At 41.6% G+C, this 20455-nt stretch overlaps 1 protein-coding gene across 1 annotated transcript in view; it reads left to right on the top strand.

Moving 5' to 3' along the window:
• The window catches only part of PRRT4 (proline rich transmembrane protein 4), a 51141-nt gene that overhangs the window by 16651 nt on the left and 14035 nt on the right, over nucleotides 1–20455 (top strand). The gene's annotated exons all lie outside the window — the stretch shown is intronic.

Raw genomic sequence — 20455 nt, 5'->3', positions numbered from 1 at the left:
ATGAGAGTGCTTGAAAGCTCTCAATACCAAGAAGTCTGCTAAGAGGGCCCAGGTAGACAAAACTGTCAAACATAAGGACAACCTCGAACCACCATTGACATTTTTTTTAGATCAAATGCCACAGTATCTCCAACCCAGGGATAACTTTGCTATTTGTATACTCAAAGATGTGCCGATCAAGGAGGCAAGTCCTCAAGTAGCTCTTGAGTGATGGGCAATAGCCAGTGAAGCCATGCTACGGGCTTTGCTAGCTCTGTAACACCATACAGCTTTTGTGCTGAGTTGGGGCTGTAGGTATGAGGTGGGGTGGGCAGTGAAAGACCTTTGTCAAATTCGAGGTGCTAGTGGATGGGCAAGTGGGAGATTGCGGCAAGTGTCCAAGGGCATGTACCAGGAGGAGAGTTCTATATTACTATTGGCTATTCCCTCCCCCTGTACACTTATTCCTTATTTTATTCTAATAATTTAGCTTTACAAAGATGAATACTGACACAAATTGGGTTGTTTTCATGGGTCCATGACCGCTTTTAGTTGCCCATCTTAACATAGGATGTACACAGTTGTTGTACCATCTTCTATGAAGCCACGTGCTTAGGGAAAATCACGGCATACTGTGAAAAAATAGTGCTACCAAATAAATTTTTGCTCAATTCCGAATCTGATGATTCTATAAAGGTTTTTTTTTTCTGAGCATAAAAAACAAGCACAGGGATCAATTAACAAATATATTCTACATCTTACTATTGATCCCACCGGCTGAGGACTGACTGACTGATGCAACTAACATTCCCCTCGGCATCTACTCTAGTGGGAAATTGACCCCCTTATTTATTCAGCCTGTTCCTATACGCAGATGTTTCTGTGAACAGTATGTGAATGGAGGTGGTTATTGCCGTGATGTTTAAGTGGGGGAGGTGTATGTTGTATTAGTGGGGGAGGCTAGAATGTGTACTTTATATAAACATGACCTCTGCAGGTGTATACAAGTGGTCTATGAGAGGGGAGTATGGCTGGGGGATGTTGGCATTAGACGTGCATTACATCTGAGGGTATTGATGCATGGCTAGCACTACACTGAAGATCTATGCAATGAAATGGGTGCAGATAGTGACTATAGTAGAAATGTGCTGTAAAAGTGAACAGCACTAAGCAATGTGGCTCTATTACCACTATACCTCTTATACTACACCCTATATATATGTACTGTCTGGTTGAGCACAGGACGCCAGTCTGTTTGCGTTTCACACAGCTGGTATAGCAGTGCAGTGGGGCAGCAGAGGAAGCAAACTGCGTTGTGTATCTTGCCATTGTTGTGTGTGAGCAATGAAAGCTGGCTCTCTGTATTATATCCGCGGTGAAACTTACAGTATAAGCAGTTACGCGGTTGTTGCTATGATGCTGTAGCATTGGTTAAATATAACCGACACGTAGAAACGCACAAATGCTTCCTTCTGCTCATCTGTATTCTGCCCAGGTAGTAACATTATTACCCAGCATCCTTCCTGTTACTGCTGTCGCCTCATTGAGAATTCTGCAGACGCTTATTTACCTCAGTAACCTCCAAACGCCACAGAGGAGCGTAGCGAGGCCTAGCATTAGATCTACTAACCTATTAAAAACAATTGTTTTTACTGTATTTGTAAATATTTTTTTAGATTTGATTTTGGCTTTTATCTTGAATCCCCTCTATATCAGACAGACAAACATATCAACTAAACAGGGAAATACAGTTTATTCCACATTAAAAAAGCTTAACTGCAAGTAGATTTATTTGTCTTCTATTTTAGGGTGCATAATTCGCCTTGTTGGTAACTGGCTGTGCCTATTGGACCATATGTGTCAGAATTGTATCCTTCGCTTAGTGCCAGAATAGGTGTCACTGATACCGTCTTTCTTATATTTGATACTGTACCTCATAATAGGACTGAATTATCGCCTGGCATATGCTGATAAGTAAAAAATTAATGAGTTACCCATTGACAAGTCTCCATAATCCTTTATTATGATGACTACCACATTGTAAATGATCATTCATCATCTGGATTTGTTGCTAGTAATATGGTAAGATTACACATTGATATCAATATCATGGAATTATAATTTTAGACCCAATTGCATGAGTTGCTCAGTTCTGCTTAGGAAATTTTCAGCCGGTTGTTGGATAATCTCTATAATAGTAGCAGTAATGGCTACCAAGACGTTTCAAGCATGGTAGATAAATATCCAGATAAGTAGGACTGGCTTTCATTGATTATAAAGACTGTAGGTGCTATAGACGTAACTGTCATTAAGAACAGTCGCGGTCCTGACCTCTTTTAATTAATACTTGTATTCCACATAGAATAACAATTCTGGGGCTTATTTTTCTAAAACTCTGCATTTTGATATTCCTCTGTTATTGATCCTGGAAATGTATGAATAAAGATTGACACCTTGGAGTTACCATTCCCCTAATCACACTCCGACATTGTCCAATCAGTTCTGACAGTGAGATTGTGTAGGGACGCACCCTATTGACACGGGAAATGGAAAAGCCCAGTAATAAATTTTATTAATTTCCAGGAGGAATAACACAGTGTTCTAAAAAAAATATGGGGAACACAACTATTTACAAAAACAGACGTCAGGTCAGCTAGCAGGTCCTCCTTAACGTTGTGCCATGTATTCACCAATGTGTTAATAAAAAACGTCTGAAAATAGGAGCTGTTTTCAAGGGAAAACAGCTCCTGATTTTCAGATGTTTTTTAATCAAAGTCGCGTTATTCGCTGCGTTTTTAACGGCCATTTTTGGAGCTGTTTTTCTATAGAGTCTATGAAAAACGGCTCCAAAAACGGCTGAAACGTTTTTTAACACGGCCGTCTTGAAAAACGCCCCGTCCGAACAGAACGCAGTTTTTCCCATTGAAATCAGTGGGCAGATGTTTTACGGCCCGAAAAACAGCTAAAAACACTCCGTGTGAACATACCCTTAAATATATTGTCCCAGAATCGACCATTATCACCTATCCACAGGATGGTAATAATTGCGAGATTACTCAGCCCTTCACCAATTGCGAGAATTGGCTTCCTGAATCCTTGTAGAAAGAGATAGAATGGAGCGACGGTCCAGCATGCGCTCGCCGCTCAACTCAATGTCTTTAGGACTGACGAAAACAGCCAATGCCTGTGGGTCACGAATGGAGCGCCAGCATATTCGACCGCCACTCCATGTAATGCCGCCCTCATTGCAGATGAGCAGTGAGGAGGAAAGGGAGTTCCACTGCAGAAGTACTATGGAGGTATTCTCCATAATACACCGCTGCGTGAAGGCTTAGGCTGGGTTCACACACGCATGTTACGTCCGTAAGAGATGGAACGTATTTCGGCCGCAAGTCACGGACCGAACACACTGCAGGGAGCCGGGCTGGCGCATGACGCCGCTAACAAACTCTGTATATATTTTTTTGCAAATGCACATGATTGGACAGGGGTTCTTTTAAAGGGGTGACCCCAGCTGGAGAGACGCCACCCCCGGACGAAGGCATCCCGCCGAAACGCGCGTCGTGTTTGACGGTCTCTCATCGCAGGGACACCATCAGTATCATGGGTATGTTATTCAACTCATTTCTCCCATGCTGCTTGTGTTTACTATAACATCTACTTTTAACCCCTTCCCGACATTTGCCGTACATGTACGTCATGGAAAGCATTGACTTCCCGCATCTTGCCGTACATGTACGCCAAATGTTTGGGACCGGCTCAGAAGCTGAGCCGGTGCCATCATCACCGGATCTCAGCTGTATCTTACAGCTGACATCCGGCTGTAACGGCGGGGACCGAAATTAGCTTCGATCCCCGCCATTAACCCCTTAAGTGCAGCGCTCAAACGCGATCGCTGCACTTAAGGTGTTTGCAGCTCATCGGAACCCCAGTAATGAAATTGCCGGGGTTCCGGTGGCTGCAATGGCAACCGGAGGCCTAATACTGGCCTCCCGGTCTGCCTAGCACCGAAGCCGGTCAAGATCCGCCCGGCGGCGGAGCCTGATCGGCTTCCGTAGCTGCCGGCAAGATGGCGCCGGGTCAGGAGCTGATCCGGCGTCATCAGCGGTGGAAGTCAGCTGTACTGTACAGCTGACATCCACCTGTAACGGCAGGAACCGGAGCTAGCTCCGATCCCTGCCATTAACCCCTTCGATGCAGCAATCGAAAGCGACTGCTGCATCGTAGCGGTTACTAGCAGATCGCCAGCCCTGACAGGCAATCAGGACTGGCGACTGCTGTTATGGCAACAGGAGACACAATGGTCTCCTGCTCTGCCATTACGGAAGCCGATTTAGGCCCCGCCGGGAGGCGAAGCCTAATCGGCTTGCTGTCAGTGAATGACTGACAGATCTAATACATTGCACTACATAGGTAGTGCAATGTATTAGAAAAAAAAAAATCTGACCGTTGGACCTTCAAGTCCCCTAGTGGGACTTGAGAAAAAGTGTAAAAAAAGTATAAAAAAGTGTAAAAAAAAGTGCAAATAATGAAAGTTTGAAAACAATAAAAGTTTAAAGTAATACAATCCCCCTTTTACTCTTATCAAGTCCTTTATTATTGAAAAATAATAATAAACCATATGTATTTGGTATCGCCGCGACCGTAACGACCTGAGGTATCAAAATATTGTATTATTTATTGCACGCGGTGAACAGCGTAAAAAAAAACGTAAAAAACGTTACCAGAGTTTCTGTTTTTTAGTCACTTTGCCCTACAAATGTTAGAATAAAAAGTGATCAAAAAGTCGCACGTATCCGAAAATGGTACCTATAAAAACTATAGCTCGTCCCGCAAAAAACAAGCCCTCATACACCTCCGTCGACAAAAAAATTAAAAAGTTATGGTTCTCACAACTTGGCGACAGAAAAAATACATTCTTTTTACAAAAGTAATTTTATTGTGAAAAAAGTTGTAAAACATAAAAAAGTGCTATAAATTAGGTATCGCCGGAATCGTACTGACCCGCAGAATAAAGTTAACATGTAATTTATAACGCATGGTGAACGCTGTATAAAAAAAACGAAAAAAGCTGTGCCAGAATAGCGTTTTTTTGTTTACCTGGCATCCCAAAAAATAGGATAAAAGGTGATCAAAAAGTTGCATGTACCCCAAAATGGTACCAATAATAACTACAGCTCGTCCCGCAACAAACCAGCCCTCATACCGCTACGTCTATGAAGAATAAAATTAGTTATGGCTCCAATAAGTCAGGAAATAAAAAAATATGCAGTTGTGCCCGAGGGGAACATTTCTTCTGTTTGAAGAGGCGATTTATCAAGGACCTAAAATTAGGGAACCAGGAAAGGGAGGGCCCAAACATATCCGCTGGAAGCGACGGTGCCCGTATTATACCAGGACAACACTTCCTAGCAAAATTCCCCAAACTACAAAGGTGCGGAGTGTGGACCAAAAGGGGGATAATAAAGGACGCCATTTATCAGTGCGACACCGGCCTGTGCGGAAAGGATTGTGTCACAGCGAAACACACATCTATGGATCATTTTATTGTTTTTTTTTACCCCATTATTATACCACCTGACTATGCCCCTTATATACTCCGCCCGGCTTACATATGCCCTACATTATAAACGGAAACACCAGTAAGACTCCAAACAAAACTACTACCAAGCAAAATCCACGCTCCAAAAGCCAAATGGCATTTCCTCCCATCTGAACCCTACAGCGTGCCCAAACAGCAGTTTCCTTCTACATATATGGCACCGTCATACCCGGGAGAACCCTTTTAGCAATTTTTGGGGTGTGTGTCTCCAGTGGCATAAGCTGGGCACGACATATTTGCCACTGAATGGCATATCTAGGGAAAAATATAAATTTTGAATTTGCACCATCCACAGCGCATTCATTTATGGAAAAGACCTGTGGGGTGAAAATGCTCACTACACCCCTTAATAAATGCCTTGAGGGGTGCAGTTTCCATAATAGGGTCACTTCTCAGGGGTTTATTTTTATTATTTCACATCTGAGCCTCTGCAGTTGTGAACCAATACTTTGTAAATCGCCAAATTAGGCCTCAATTTTACATGGTACGCTTTCACTCCTGAGCCTGGTCGACTGTCCAGGCAAGAGATTAGGGCCACATGTAGGGTGTTTCTAAAACCAGGAAACCCAGCATAATAATTAGAGAGCTGTCTTGTTATGGTGGCACAAGCCGGGCACCACATATTGTCCACATATCTGTGGAAAAAATCCCATTTTCACTCTGCAACATCGAGTTCACACTAATTTCTACAAAACACCTGCAGGGTTAACATGCTCACTACACCCCTAGGTAAATGCATTGAGGGGTGTAGTTTCCAAAATGGGGTCACTTCTGGGGGGTTTCCACTGTTTTGGGCCCACAGGCGCCCAGAAACCAATCCAGCAACATCTGCACTCCAAATGGCGGTCCTTCCCTTCTGAGCCCTGCCGTGTGCCCAAACAGCAGTTTATGACCACATATGGGGTATTGCCGTACTCGGTAGAAATTGCTTTACAAATGTTGGGTTCTTTTTTTTCCTTTATTTGTTGCGAAAATGAAAAAATTTGCGCTAAAGCTACGTCTTATTGAAGAAAAAGGATTGTTTTTATTTTCACTGCCCAATTCTAATAAATTCTATGAAACATCTGTGGGGTCAAAATGCTCACTACGCCCCTAGATGAATTCCTCAAGAGGTGTAGTTTCCTAAATGGTGTCACTTTTTGGGCGTTTTCATTGTTTTTTCCCCTCAGGGGCTTTGCAAATGTGACATGGCCTCCGCAAACCATTCCTGCTAAATGTGATCTCAAAAAGCCAAATAGCGCTCTTTCCCTTCTAAGCCAAGCCGTGTCTCCAAACAGCCGTTTATTACCACATGTGGGGCATTGTTTTACTCGGGAGAAATTGCTTTACAAATTTTGTGGTGCTTTTTCTCCTTCAGTCCTTGTGGAAATGAGTAAAAATAAGCTAAAGGTACATTTTCTTTGAAAAAATGTTGATTTTTATTTTCAGGGCCTACTTCCAATAATTTCTGCAAAAAACCTGTGGGGTCAAATCGCTCACTATACCCCTAGATAATTTCCTCAATGGGTGTAGTCTCCAAAATGGGGTCACTTGTGGGGGGTTTCCACTGTTTTGTGTCCTCAGGGACTTCGTAAATGTGACATGGCCTCCGCAAACCATTCCTGCTAAACTTGAGCTCCAAAAGCCAAATAGCGCTCTTTCCCTTCTCAGCCCTGCCGTGTCTCCAAACAACCGTTTATTACCACATGTGGGGTATTGTTTTACTCGGGAGAGATTGGTTTACAAATTTTACGGTGCTTTTTCTCCTTCAGTCCTTGTGGAAATGAGAAAAAATTAGCTAAACCTACATTTTCTTTGAAAAAATTTAGATTGTCATTTTCAGGGCCTATTTCCAATAATTTATGCAAAAAACCTGTGGGGTCAAAACGCTCACTATACCCCTAGATAATTTCCTCAATGGGTTTAGTTTCCAAAATGGGGTCACTTGTGGGGGGTTTCCACTGTTTTGTCCCCTCAGGGGCTTTGTAAATGTGACATGGCCTCCGCAAACCATTCCTGCTAAACTTGAGCTCCAAAAGCCAAATAGCGCTCTTTCCCTTCTCAGCCACGCCGTGTCTCCAAACAACCGTTTATTACCACATGTGGGGTATTGTTTTACTCGGGAGAAATTGCTTTACAAATTTTACGGTGCTTTTTCTCCTTTAGTCCTTGTGGAAATGAGAAAAAAAATCGCTAAACCTACATTTTCTTTGAAGAAATGTTGATTTTAATTTTCACGGCCTACTTCCAATAATTTCTGTAAAAAAACTGTGCGGTCAAAATGCTCACTGTACCCCTAGATAATTTCCTTGAGGTGTGTAGTTTCCCAGATGGGGTCACTTTTGGGGGATTTTGACTGTTTTGGCACCGCAAGAGCCCTTCAAACCTGACATGGTGCCTAAAATTTATTCTAACAAAAATAAGGCCCCAAAATCCACTAGGTGTTCCTTTGCTTCTGAGGCAGGTGCTTCAGTCCAGTAGCACACTAGGGCCACATGTTGGATATTTCCTAAAACTGCAGAAACTGGGCAACAAATATTGAGTTGCATTTCTCTGGTAAAACCTTCTGCGTTATAAAAAAAATTGTACTAAAAATTTATTTCTGCAAAAAAATATGAAATTTGTAAATTTCACCTCTACTTTGCTTTAATTCCTGTGAAATGTGTAAAGGGTTAAGACATTTTCTAAATGCTGTTTTGAATACTTTGAGGGGTGAAGTTTTTAAAATGGGGTGACTTTTTGGGGGTTTCTAATATATAAGGCCCTCAAATCCACTTCACAACTGAACTGGCCCCTGTAAAAATGGCCTTTTGAAATTTTCTTGAAAATGTGAGAAATTGCTGCTAAAGTTCCAAGCCTTGTGAGGTCATAGAAAAATAAAAGGATGTTCAAAAAACGATGTCAATCTAAAGTAGACATATGGGGGATGTTAATTAGCAACAATTTTGTGTGGTATAACTGCCTGTCTTACAAGCAGATACATTTAAATTGGGAAAAAATGCTAATTTTTGCAATTTTTCGCTAAATTTTGGTGTTTTTCACAATTAAATACTGAATGTATCGAGCAAATTTTGCCAGTTACTTAAAGTCCAATGTGTCACGAGAAAACAATCTCAGAATCGCTTGGATAGGTGAAAGCATTCCGGAGTTATTAGCACATAAAGTGACACATGTCAGATTTGAAAAATGAGGCCCGGTCAGGAAGGTCAAAAGTGGCTAAAGAGGGAAGGGGTTAAGCAACACTTACCTTTACTCTCTAGCTTTTCAAGCAGTTACATGGGTGATTGGAGTTTGGCAACAGACTTGCATATTGTTCATCACTTTACATTAGTGTCATTGCACATTGTTGCCTGTTACAAAACATCAGTTTGGATCTCTGTGCAGACCATACAACAATGTAATTAGTCTGGTTGCTACACTCACTGGACCTTGTCCCCATTTTCTTTGTACCTGTACTCCCTGCGATTTTTGAACGTTTTTATTTTTTCATGCTCTGTATGACTCATTTTTAATTGTTTGTGATATATGTTAATACAATTTATATTTTCTCCGCCACACTTTTTTGTGTTAATTGTACCCGAAAATCTATAGGTTATATCCTAGCATCATAGTTATGTACGATGCTAGGAGTCCCTGCCTCGCTGCGGGAGAACTGTCCCATACTGTAATCACGTTTTCAGTACGGGACAGTAGTTCCACGGAGAGTCAGGGACTCCTAGCGCCGTACATAACTATGATGCTAGGAGCCCGGCTCCCTGCAGTGTGTTCGGTCCGGGACTTGCGGGAAATACGTTCCGTCCACTACGGACGTAACATGCTCCTGTGAACCCAGCCTAAATATGGTGGCAAACTGAGTCCATTTGGCTCTGTAGTACGGAAACATGGGGACTCCGTGTGCCCCTGTACAGGCTCCGTGCAAAAGGTTAAAAGAACATGATGGGTTACAGCGACAACATTCTTTCATTTAGACACAAATACATACATGCGCCCAATGTCTTTGTAATAGATGCATTAACAAATATTGTGACATCACATAACAATAGGCATAGCCAAGTATATTAGCATAGGAAAGACTTGCAGATTTGTGTAGTAAATAATAAGACAAACACAGTGTTACAATAATGTGTACCGTACTACTCTAGTATGTGACAATATTGCAGGGCCCAGTCATCACTGCACTATCCATGATGTATTCCCAATGCATCCAGTATTCCGCACACAGCGCTAGATGCTGAATTATAATTAATGGGATTATTATAACATCATTATTTGGAGCATCTGAAAATAAACTCACAATTAGATTAGTTTGTCAGCAGATATGGTTTATGTTTAGTAATCACAATTATAATGCTATAATATAATTCTGACTCCGTAATTAAAGTACAGAAGGATCCTATCCTATGTCAATCTGTCACTGTCACCACGATGACACACACTGAAAAGACCTATGACCCATTGATCTGTCCTCGCCATTGCAGTCTGATAAGGACACAGACACATGGGATCTATAGTTATTAAAATGAATGGAAAAGGCTGGCGCAGGTAATATGGACAGAGTTATCTGCAGATGGGTATTATGTAGACCGGAATGAAAGGATTGCAATGTTTTCCAGTCCTGGGGGCAAATTATACACTGAGGGGCTGTGGGATGTTGCCCATCCCTGGGTGAAATTATGCCCTGTGGAGTTAAGTAAGGAATGGTCTCAATAGTTTCCTGGGGGGAAGGTGGAAAGAATGGAACTCAATTGCTCTAGAGCAAACACAGACACATTTAACAGTAGACACCGTAAATAAACAGTAGAAGGTGGACAGAAACCAGATTTGTCAAAGAAGAGGGTGTGGGCCGATGTTTACCTTCATGCTAAATACAGGTGGATTTATGTTGGCTGCAATACATCCCTCTCTGATGCATTGTTGATCCACAACAGTTGGATTTCTTAGGCAATTTTGTAGGATGACACACCGACTAGTGTAATACCCCCTTAAAGAGGCTCTGTCACCAGATTATAAGTGCCCTATCTCCTACATAATCTGATCGGCACTGTAATGTAGATTACAACAGTGGTTTTTATTTTGAAAACCGATTATTTTTTAGCAAGTTATGAACAATTTTAGATTTATGCTAATTAGTTTCTTAATAGACAATTGGGCGTGTTTTTACTTTTTACCAACTGGGTGTTGTACAGAGGAGTGTATGACGCTGACCAATCAGCGACCAATCAGTGTCATACACTTCTCATTGTTCCAGCCCATGGTTACAGTGTGATTGTGCAGTGAAAGAAGCTGGGCTGGAACAATGAGAAGTGTATGAGGCTGATTGGTCAGCGTCATACACTTCTTTACAACACCCAGTTGGTAAAAAGTAAAAACACGCCCAGTTATCTATTAAGAAACGAATTAGCATAAATCTAAAATTGCTCATAACTTGCTCAAAAATGATTGTTTTTCAAAATAAAAACCACTGCCGTTATCTACATTACAGTGCTGATCAGATTATGTAGGAGATAGGGCACTTATAATCTGGTGACAGAGCCTCTTTAAAGACTATGTACACCTTTTTGAAATGATTTTTTATTTTTTTATTGATTCAATGTAATGAAAATTCCATCTGTCCCCTACATCAAATGTATTTTACCAAGAAGTAGTCGACATGGAAGGGCGTATGACTGCAGGATCACACTACGCCACGTTTGTAGTCTGTAACCATTGAGATACATAACTCTAAATATGAGCTCTAGACACAAAACAGTAGGACAGTTGTCCTATGTTTATTGCCTGCTTTTATTTGCGCTAAATTGGGGCAGATCTGTTTGTAAAGGAAACCGCATCCCTCCATAAGTAATCTTTTATCCTGTTATCAGATTTTGGCAGAGTACCTGTTTGAATAAATCTTCTGCCGCATAGACAGCCCTGTCAACTCCTGTGGTTTTTACGGAAGTCAAACTTTTTTTTTAACACTATGGCGGTATTATTTTGGTGCAGTATGGAACAGTTACAGTACTATGCCACCTATTTTAGGCTAAGCCCACTTACCACACTCACATGCTGCTACTGAAACACTTGATCACCTGAGTAGCTCTTCAAATTTGGCATCTATGCAAATACAGCTCTAAAATGGCACTACCCAGAACTTGCTGAAGTAGGCGCTGTTATCTGTATTACCTCACAGCATAGACTATAACCAGGACTGTATGTGCAACCTGTGCAGCTGCACCTGGGTCCTGCAGGTAAGTCTCCGTATAAGGTAGCGGACTCCTACGGTCTATTAAATTGCATGTAAGGAAGGAAGCTGATGTATTTCATAGCTTACAATTACTGGTAGATTGTTGGAGGGATTCTTTGATTTCTTAACAAGGGGCCCATAAGCTGTTCTTGCACAGGGCCCTCTGCTGCCTATATCCGCCCCTGACCAGAACATATTTCAGCTTTTTTGCTATTGATGGTTATTTGGCCTAAAATTTTGGTACAATTGGTTGTGTTTGAGAAAAACATGGATTTCTAGCTAGGATGACTGGATCTAGGAATACGTATCATTCAGAGCTAAATGCCTAAAAGGCCCGATAGAGATATGTGTCTCATTTCCCCCTCTTCTATGTCTGTAAGAAATCTCATCTCCCTTCCTGGTCATCTGTGTCCCATTCTTTGGTCCCCCTGCTCAGTTGTGTCTGATTTCCCTCTCGTTTCACTCCCACCCTTCCCTGTTCTCCGCGCACTGTGCCGAGGTTTCCTAATAGATTCCACTACTATGGCCAAGTAACAGCATATTGATAAATTGTACATTGTCCAGCAGTTAAGCAATATACTCTCAGACAGATTATTCTTCTTTTTTTATAAAGCAAGAAATGTGGAATTTGGAATGAATTCTCTTTATTACACAACCGGGTGCCAAAACTTAGTATAGAGGAAAGTAGAAAAGAGGCAGCATAGCTGAAGTGCCACGAGCGTCACATGAGGTGGTGCAGCTGTTCAGCCAGTGCTTTAGGGCAGTGACAGTGACAAATAATGACAGTTGAATGGTTTTCACTGGTTGCAGAAGGGTGTCTGTCTGGTGTCTGGGGCAGCAGTCAATTGGTAAGTGGTTTGTAGATACAAATAATTGTTTTTGGTAAGAAAGAAGTGGTGATATTAGTTCAGGTAACCTAGTAAATGAGTGATGTGTAAAGCAGAATAGTGGCATATGTATTATTGAGTAGGAGGTCTTTTGGTGTACATCAGGGGGGATTCTCTAATGTGTGATGTTTATAGTGGTATGGTGGAGATCATATATATAAAGGAATGTGAATAACGTTGCGGAATATCCGGGGTTATTTGGAGTTAAGGGCGCATTCACACATATTATTTAGTTGCTCTTTTGCCAATACATTAGGTGGCACTCCACTGACTTCTGTGAAAGAAACAGTCTATATCTCATGCATGCATTTAGGCTCTGCACATTAATATATTTAGGATTCCTTCAGGGGTTCTGGTATTTTAAAAAAAAAAATTTTTTGGCAGTACTGTTCTTCAAAAATACTGGAACTCCAATGTAAAATCCCCCATCATAAGTTGAAGTGGTCGGTCTTCACTCATTGGGATCCATTTTAAAAACTGATCAATCATCGCTGTCATGGCTCCCTTGTGAACGGAAGCCATAATGATAATGTAAGGCTCTGTTCAGATTAGCATTATGGCTTCCTTTCATAACTTTCCTCAATACTGTTATGAACTAAGTGGCCAGGCATGTTAAGATGCTGGTGCAGAACTATCATTGTCAGTCTGTATGTTGTTTATTGTGGGCTTTGCTTGCTCACATGCATTATTTAAGGCCAGGACCACACACAGAGTTTTGATGCTGTTTTTGGCTCCGTTTTTTGAGCCAAACACAGGAGTGGACACCAAAGAATGGAAATGCATTAGTCTTTTCTATACACATTTTCTTTCCTTTAGATCCGCTTCTGACTTTTGTTTTTTTTTTTTGTTTTTTTTTTGTTTTTTTACCTTCAGTGTTTTGTTCTTTTTTTCCACATTTCACTGCTTAGGGACTACAACCTTTAGGGTATGTCCACACACAGCGTAAATATTGCAGAATTTCCATCCGGATTATTTGTGTGCCGAAATTCTGCATTGCTTTTGCAAGAGAAATTGACATGTTGCAGATTGAGAATCCACACCGCTGGTCAATTTCCCCTTGCCTTTTTGTGCAACGTGTGGATGAGATTTGTTCAAATCTCATCCACTTTGCTGCTACTGTAATATGCAGAAGAATTTCCGCATCGAAAATCCAGACAGAAATTCCACAGCTGTGTGTGGACGTAGCCTTAAAGAGGCTCCGTCACCAGATTTTGCAACCCCTATCTGCTATTGCAGCAGATCGGCGCTGCAATGTAGATAAGAGTAACGTTTTGTTTTTTTTTAAAACGAGCATTTTTGGCCAAGTTATGACCATTTTTATATTTATGCAAATGAGGCTTTCTTAAGTACAACTGGGCGTGTTTAAAGTTATGTACAACTGGGCGTGTATTGTGTGTGTACATCTGGGCGTTTTTACTTCTTTTACTAGCTGGGCGTTGTGAATAGAAGTGTATGATGCTGACGAATCAGCATCATCCACTTCTCTTCGTTAACACCCAGCTTCTGGCAGTGCACAGTCACACAGCGTGTTCTCGAGAGATCATGCTGTGACGTCACTTCCTGCCCAGGTCCTGCATCGTGTCGGACGAGCGAGGACACATCGGCACCAGGCGACAGAGGCTACATCGACTTACCTGCAAACGCCGATGCTGCTGCAGAATGAACTGTAGCCTCTGTCGCCTGGTGCCGATGTGTCCTCGCTCGTCCGACACGATGCAGGACCTGGGGCAGGAAGTGAGTGACGTCACAGCGTGATCTCGCGAGGACACGCTGTGTGTCTGTGCACTGCCAAAAGCTGGGTGTTAACGAAGAGAAGTGGATGATGCTGATTCGTCATCATCATACACTTCTATTCACAACGCCCAGCTAGTAAAAGAAGTAAAAACGCCCAGATGTTACACACACAATACACGCCCACTTGTACATAACTTTAAACACGCCCAGTTGTACTTAAGAAAGCCTCATTTGCATAAATATAAAAAATGGTCATAACTTGGCCAAAAATGCTCGTTTTTGAAAAAAAAAAACGTTACTCTTATCTACATGGCAGCGCCGATCTGCTGCAATAGGAGATAGGGGTTGCAAAATCTGGTGACAGAGCCTCTTTAAGGCCTTGTTTACAGAGTGCAGATTTTGCATGTATTTTTTAAGCCTAAACCAGGAACAGACCCTTAACAGAAGAAATAGGTCTGCTCTCCTGGATCCAATTTTGGTTTTGGCTTAAAAAATGCATGCAAAATCTGCAGCAAATCTGCACTGTGTGAATAACGCCTTAAGGTAGAATCCCACGCTGCAGATTTTGTTGCAGAAATTTCAGAAAATCCGTTCCATTTGTCTGAATGGTGTTTGTTTTCGATTTTTTTTGTAAGTTCCATTCAGATGAATGGGACAGTCGCAGAAATTTGATCAAAAAAATCTGCCGTGTGTGAATCCACCCTATCGCCATGCTGATATGCGTACGTTTTTATCAGCAGTAGAGCCGCATGATAAAAATGTACAGCCTTATTCACTCCAATTTATGTTTCTTGTTTTTTCTTTCAATTTTGGGCTTGATTATAAGGCTGGATTCACAGATCACATAATTGTTTTGTGGAATTTAATTTGCGGAGTACACACCAATATTCTGCAACAAATAACCAGTACAATGTAAGTGAAATCCCATTCACTCACCGTGTGAGAAATCTGCATCGGATTCTAGGCATGCTGTGGATTTTTAAATCCGCAGCAAGCCGAATCCTGTGCAGCAATGCATTCATTGCTATGCAAAAGACCGAAATCCGTGGCTATTTTCGCACCAAATTCTGCATCTAACACTCAGGGATTTTATTGCAGGGTTTGGTGCAGATTTTTAAGCCGGTTCCGCAGTGTATTTTTCTCAATTTTTTTTACTACGTCTATAGTCAATATAAGGGTTGTCTTAGGGTATGTTCACACGGCTTATTTTCAGCCCTAAACGGCCCGAAAAATGGCTGAAAAAACGGAAGCTGACTGCCTCCAAACATCTGCCCATTTATTTCAATGGGAAAAACGGCGTTTCGTTTAGACCGGGCATTTTTTACGTGGCCGTTTGTAAAAAAGGCGCGTAAAAAGAAGTGCATGTCACTTCTTGATCTGTTTTTGGAGCCGTTTTTCATTGTCTCAATAGAAAAACAGATCCAAAAACATCCTCAAAAAATGCTTGATGCTTTAAAAACGGCTGAAAATCGGAGGCTGTTTTCCCTTGAAAACAGCTCCGTATTTCATGTCAGTTTTTAGATTGCCATGTGAACATAGCCTTACAATAGATGTAACCTTAGACAGCACCCAACCCTGAGTTCTGCAGCTACAGATATAGATTAAATTAGATATGTCTCTTCGCAGTGAGAGAGATGGAAGGGGGAGAGCTGTCTCACAATCATTGGCTGCCGTAGAGAGCTGAGAGAAGGAGGGGGAGGAGAACCCCTAACAGACAGATACAGACAGAAGGCATCTTGTCATAACTAAGCTTAGAACATATAGACTGGATATAGTTCCTACACATAAAGATTCAGGAGCTCTGTCAAGTTTTCACTTTTGGCTGGAGGATTGTTCTATCAGGGGCTGGCTTTAGGTTGGATGGCGCCCTGTGCAGGACTCTCTATTGCCGCCCCCTACAAAAACAAAAAATGAACCACATATATAGACACATACATACTGGAACATATATACTGTACATACATAAATACATATTTAGACATACAGGCAAATATACATACACCCATTCTGGAATATATACATACCGGTAAATATATAGACTTACAAACACATATATACAAACACACACACACCGGCAGATAAATACACAGACTGGAACATACACAAATACATAAAAGGCACATATATACAAGCACAGAAACACATTCACATACAGACCAATATATACCCACACAGGCACATATATATACAGATCATGTAGTAGATTTCACATGCAGTCCTATGTAACACCACAGATAACACACAGTGATAACTCTCTGAGAACAGATAATGTAGTAGATGATAACTATACCCACAAACTCATATAAACAAACACACAGAGGCATATATATATATAAGGGGCAGCAGGGTTTATAATGGGCAGCAGGGTTTATAATGGGCAGCAGGGTATATAAGTCATCAGGGTATATAGGGGGCAGCCGGGTATATAGGGGGCAGCAGGGTATATAGGAGGCAGCAGGTTATATAAGGTTATATACCTGCAAGCGCCCTGTGCACTTGCACAGGTCGCACACCCCTAAGGGCGGCCCTGGTCCTATCAGAATAACCCCACCTCAAAAAAAGCCCTCATATGACATGCATGAAGGAGCATATGGGAAGGTGCTGTCCTGATGAGTCAACCCTTTTAAAGGGAAGGTCCAAATTTGTAACCGATTTTGTTATTGCATTCAATGCATCTAGAAAATTAAGCACATTTTAAATCTCCTATAATTTTCTGTCTATAACTGGAGATCTATGGTTCCATGGTAACACACTACAAACAAACTCTCTGTAGTCTTAACCTGCAGCTATTTTGAGTTAGTAAGAATTAGGGGACTGATAAATGGCAGTATGACGGCAGGATCAGACTACAGAGTTTGTTGTCTATTACCATGTAAACATAAGGCCTCATGCACACTTCCGACACAGATTTCACGGCCGTTTGTGACGGATCCGTGTGCCCGTTTTAGCGGCCGTGTGCACTCCGTGTTTCCGTTTCCGAGCGCCGAGCATGGAACTGTCCAGGGTGCTGAAAGAGTTAATGGGCTGCACTGATCGACGGTAACTCTTTCAGCACCCTGGACAGTACCATGCTCGGCACATGGAAAATACAATTTTAATGTAATAAAAAAAAAATAATACGTTCATACTTACATTCCTCCTGTCCGGCCTCCAGCGATGACATTTCATCCATGTCGCCTCTGCAGCCAATCACAGGCTGCAGCGGCCTCTGCAGCCAATCACAGGCTGCCGCGTCAGAAAGGAAGGTCGGACTGGAAGAAGAAGAGGGACTCGTCACCAAGACAACGACCGGGTACGTACTGTATGAACTGCTTTTTATTTTATCTTTAATCAGCAGCTTCTTTTCTCTATCAGTGATTAATAGAGACAAGTGGCTGCCGATTAGTGCAATATTTCTGTAATGTATTTCCGCCTGCCCGGCCGTTGCTAGGCAGCGGCTCCGTCACACACGGACGGCACACGGATGCCTTCTGTGTGCCTTCTGTTTTTTTGACGGCCCCATTGACTTGCATGGGCCTCACGGTCACGGAATCCCGGACCAAAGAAGGACATGCTCTACTTTGGATTGGAACGGAGCAACGGGACCGTCAAAAAAACTGAAGTGTGCATGGCCCCATTGAAATAAATGGGTCAGGGCGCTAGCCGTCAGAAAAACGGCTAGCACCCTGAAGGAAAAAACTGAAGTGGGCATAGGGCCTTAGGGTCTGCATAGGGGCTGTAGACACAAAAGGATATTTGTAATTAATGCAATGTTTCTTCATTTCCCATTATAGATTCATTGGAAGAATATAATTTTTTTTTTCCCTTTTTAGTCTATTTCAGGAACAAGTGTATTACTGCAGACTTCATAAATAACTTGTGTGAACCATGTTTAAGGATTACATAGATTTACAGTTGGTCTAGTTGTTAGGAAATTCTGCTCATAGAGACCAACAGCGGCAGGAAACAGTAATGCTTGTCCGGAAGGTTTCTATTGACTATGAATGAAAAGTGTGTGGTTTTTATTGGTTTAGCTTTGTGTCTATGAATCTATGTGACTCCATAAAGTACTTTCCAAAAATGATGTTACCCTTGGGCAGATGCTGCCTTGCTAGATATGCTGTCAAGGTACCAATTGCAATATAGCGCTTTCCTCTGACTGATAATTTAGTTTACTTTTCTTTTTTTGCATCCTGTAGTGGCTAACCTGCTACCTGTCAGGAAAGAGGTTTTTTTGCCTGCAGGTGTTTTACATTGTAGCCTATACACTAGGGTGGCAACCTGAATCAACACATACTTTTATATAGTGATATGTTATGCTTTGTCTCCATCCAACAGCTGTGTATAAAATAATCTAAAACAGTGTAGTGTTGTCCCTTGGACATGGCAATTTTGTTTAAAATGCTATGATATTGCTAATCTAACGCTGCTGAGTCTGCTCTGCATTCCCCTGTTCATATGCCCTGGATGTCATGGGGGGCCTCTATAAGCCTTGAAGAATGGCGCCCACTCTGGCAGACTCGACTCATGCATGCATCACATGGTCAGCCATTATTTGAATGACCACCATGTGATAACACTGGCCAGAAGTGGCTGAGAAGCCGGACCTGCACCGATCAACTGATCGCCACGCTGGCTTCCATTTAAAAAGGGGCTATCTATCATTTCTCTAGCCCATTTTCCACTACTTTATAATTTTGATATACATTTATGACTGCACCACCAGCTACTAGTTGTAATTTGGTGACTAGATATGACTTATGAATATTATTTGTGCTTCCTTAATTGTAGATATTATATATTTTAGTCATTCATTTATTACATTTCTATTATTTCCCACCTTTTTCCTCTTTGGATTAATTGTATGCATTCGTTTCTTCACCAATTTAGTCAAGAGAGTGCAGTCACCAATGAAGGTAGGCACCAGCAGTAATTTGTAGGAGAATTGGTTTCCTGGGAATTGCCTACATTTTGGGAAGTAGGTTAATAGTTAATGTTGATCATTAATGCGTGACTAGGCTGTCATCGTATGTCTGGCTGATGATTCTATTCTCCATGTGAGCGATGACCAGTTACTGTCGATTATCAGGGACAGCCGTCTGGGTGGCCTGGAAATTAAACAAGCTGTCTGATTAGATGAAGGTTATTTTTTCCTTTCTCTCTGCAGCCAGTGGGGTGCACTGGCCGTTTAAGTTTATATGTATATCTTTCCATAACCCATTAAGACCCTGATTTCAGGAGCTTATAATGAGATTATAAGTATTAAGGTCAAATCTAATGATTGTTTGTGAAATATTTACCAAAGGATAAAAATAGCCATGATTTTTATAGACCTTTTGAGTTTATAGAAAGGTATTTCATATTGTAGCTGTATATAGATAAAAAAAAATCAGCATACAGTGACAAATGTGGACATGTAATATTAATAGCTATATACAGAACATATGCAAATATAGTTTATGCCATTGTCACCTGAGCAAAATATTATCGATGTTCATTTGCCTCCGAATATGTGCAGCAATGAAATGATAATCTCTTTTCAATCTGTGCTTTATTGTAGGTTATAGTTTTTCCAATCCTTGTTTTAATAGAAAGCAGCTCTGAATGCACTGAAGTTCTAGTCAGATTGGGTATATTCAAGAGGGGTTGTTTTAGGACAACTAGGGCATACAGACACCATTTTGAGACCTTTCTCTATAAGCTGAAACCCGTTCTGGTGGGCTTAAGCCGTCCACGTATTATAGCTCTGTATGCACTAAAATTCTGGTGGGATTGTGCCAATCCAAAGCACTTAATTTAGAGGGGTTGCCTTAGAAAGAGAACCCATCATATGCCTTGGCATATGGACGTGATAGATGAGGGTACCCTACTTGAGACCCCCATTGATGAGCCAGAGTCGCGTTATGGTGTCCTTCCATGTAATACTGCATTGCCCCATCATGGCCGCTGCAGGAGAAATGTCAGGCAAGAGGAGGCGGACCCACAGCGATCAACTGATTGCCAGAACAGCATCAATATTAAAGTGGTTGCCTCTGATAAGAGGCGTATTCCACATATTCCACAATTTTCTCA

Source organism: Rhinoderma darwinii, chromosome 3 (assembly GCF_050947455.1).
Source record: "Rhinoderma darwinii isolate aRhiDar2 chromosome 3, aRhiDar2.hap1, whole genome shotgun sequence".
Lineage (NCBI taxonomy): Eukaryota > Metazoa > Chordata > Amphibia > Anura > Rhinodermatidae > Rhinoderma > Rhinoderma darwinii.
Note: the sequence above shows the minus strand (reverse complement) of the source record. Positions and strands in the feature narration are given on the sequence as shown.